Consider the following 3,177-nt stretch of genomic DNA (forward strand, 5'->3'; position numbering starts at 1 on the left):
GGGCACTCTTCTCTGTGAAATCTTTATCTTCCTCCCAGTGCTTGATCTCGGGCGATCAGCTGATCCGGAGAGAACAGATGATCCACTTCTATCCAATCTTTCGGTGGTTCTTTCTATTCGAGGTCTCGAGAGTCCTCTAGCCACGGTTACCTCAGGCTTCCGCCTTGATATTTCAGTCTCTATCCTACCTTCTGCTCCATTCCCTTTTCGCCCCTCATCAGCTCTCACGGACGACGTCGTCGAAGTCACTCCAGCACCCTTTGAAACCGAGGCTTGACCATCGAGATCCGCAGATTTCCTCTTGGACGAAGACTCTATCTTCCTCCCGGTCCTGTACTTCGACTGTTCAACAGGTCCTGAAAAAACCGATGGTCCGCTAGCTCCGTCCAGTCTCTCCGAGGTCCTTTCTGTCTGAACCACCGAAGGCTCTTTCTTAACCCCATCGACTGACTCCTTTGGTGTCCCCAGTCCACTCCCGACCTCGGCAACCTGGGACTTTACTTCCGTTTTCTGCAGATCGCCTCCACCTGATGTCGCAGCACCCTTCGAAGAGGATTCAGTTCTTCCTTCTTGTATTTTCAACTTTCTCGGATAGTTCCTTCTCGACGCGTTCCCAGTATTTCTTTCGCTGGTTCCTGCATTCGCCCTTTTCCATTCTTCGGTACCCGATGGATGTCTACCCTGACGGCGATCCACGTTTTTATTTTTCCTCTCCGAAGTGGTCGATGCACTCGAAGGAGTTCTTCTTTCCGGGATTCTATCCGGATTCGAACTCGACCTTCCATACTTCCATGAAGTACTGGCACCCCCGATCTTACTTTCTGATGTGGTCTTCCCAACATCGTTCCCGGGTCGCTCGGGTGTCAAATGTTTTCGGGTGAACTTCGGCCTCGATGTTGCATCTACGGATGCCCCCACATCTTCTTCGACTACTTTCGAAGTGAACCTCGAACTACCTCGGCCTCTCGGTCCCAAAGACCTCTGCTCGTCGACCTGTAATCACACAAAAAAATCCAGACTCTTAAGATGATATGAAAGGCGCTGCGAAATTTAAGGGGATGTGAAAGTGGCATCTTAGGGATCAATCCTTGAAGAAAATATTGATCTGCACTTTTTTCCAGATTAATTGGTGACGTCGGTAATAGTATCATTGCCTCGATAATCGAATATCAAACTGATTGAGAAAGGTCTTTGCCTTTCAGCAATTGCTTTCTGTAATAGAGGGAAAATAGTACTCCCAGATATTAATTTCCATTACGTACCGTGTAGGAACTCAAAAGCACACATATTGATATTACAATAATATGCTCACATGGGCGTAAGATATATGCATAGAGTTTATATATATGTAAGGGATGAAGAAAGTGCAGCAACTCTGATAATAGGTAATCTCTTTATGATTACCTAACAGAGACAAGGCAAACCAGATTTTCTATACGCTTTTACAAGGATCTAATCTGCATCCGTTGGTTTTATTAAAAGTAGTATTGACTATTTCTTTGGAGCCTGCACAACTACGGAACAACCACTGTCATTACTTTTTACGATATCATTCATTACGTTAAGTTGAATATTTCGCTGCGACCTTACGCAATTGTTCCATCTCGTACAAGTGGGATAAAATATCGTTACAATTGCTCCATGCAACTGACCGACGGGGATTACAAAACAGACACGTAAATTATAAATTCCAAGACAATTTAGAACTTACACAATTAGGCCATGCACGTAAGAAAGTGTCCCTGTTATCCCATCAAGTTCGGCAGACATTTATTTCCATCGAAAAATAAATGCAAATGAAAAGTGAACTAAAAAATTCAATTTGCGACGTTATTTCGATATCTGCATATTTTTGGGGAAAAAATAAAAATAAAATAGGAAATCACAAAATGGATTAGCAGAGAATACTCATTTCTATTCGATGCTACTTGCTTCAGCGAGCAGTCAAATTACGCGACCCTGCATTTGCATAACCGCAATATGAATTTCCCGTATAAATCGACGTTTCATAAACACGTGAGATTTAGAAAGACATTGCGACTCGGAGCTTTGCACCGATTGAATCGAAATTCGTTCTAGATCGAACCGATCACGTCGATTGATCACGCGATGGGATCGCTCAAGCGTCCCGAGGCCTCAAATCGCTTCTAGTCGAGCAAATTGCGTAATTTGCAAAACCCGTTGGAAACGAGTTGCACCGCTCGAAATGGTCCTACAAATCGCAGAAAAGTCCATCGGAACGAGAATCGATTAGTCCGGACACATCCGAAGGCTTCCAACCAGTTGACACCCATAAAAAGATAGCCCTACTAGCACAGAACATTTGTCTTATATTTTCTAGATATCAAACGAATATCATATATTTTGTAAATATTTCACAGGCATCTGAAATAATTGAAAAACATATAGATACCTAAATTTCTGTGTTTGATGTGCGTGGAAGAGAAAACAAGGTTGACGACAAAATTGCGCACGACCTTTCAGTTCGGCGTGCGTAAAACGACTACAATGAGACGTGCAGTTTGGAGCTCGAACTTGATAGGCGTCACTAACGTAACAGGTTCTCGACAACTCGTCGGGTATGCATTAGACCATAATTAGAAAGGAAAAGTGGTCCGTACTGGCACGCGTCCTGAGACTGCAAATCCGAGAGGCGATTTTCAGGAGAGTACGTTAGGCATCTAGAAAAGTTTCAAGACCCATTTCTCGTTTCCGATGCTCATCGTTTCAGCAAAAGGATTATTTATTTACGTAACACTGCTAACATGTCCGATCTCGACTCGACTCATCTCTAATCAAACGTTTCTTTCTCCTTCTTTCTCTTTCATACTCCCATTCCTTCAATCCTTGCACCACTCTTTACAATCTCACCCTTATCAGATACTTGTCGGATCGCTGGTCGTGTTGACGTTTTTCCTTAAAAACTATCATTATCGCAGAATTGCTCCGTTGTTCACTCACGCACAGCAAACTGCTAACTTTCCCTTTTCTACATCGAATTACCGAAAGGGACGGTACTATACTCGAAAAGAGGAGAAAATATCACCTAATGAGAGAAAACAATACTCGAACCATCATAAATATTTGTTAACCAATCTGAAAAGTCATGATCCTAGAAATAAAAAATTCTCTTCTACCGTTTCATCTAGAAAGCGCGATTCATTTTTATCCATTACA

The sequence above is a fragment of the Orussus abietinus genome, unplaced genomic scaffold, assembly GCF_000612105.2.
Source record: "Orussus abietinus isolate OABI.00-Male unplaced genomic scaffold, Oabi_2.0 scaffold36, whole genome shotgun sequence".
NCBI classification, from domain to species: domain Eukaryota; kingdom Metazoa; phylum Arthropoda; class Insecta; order Hymenoptera; family Orussidae; genus Orussus; species Orussus abietinus.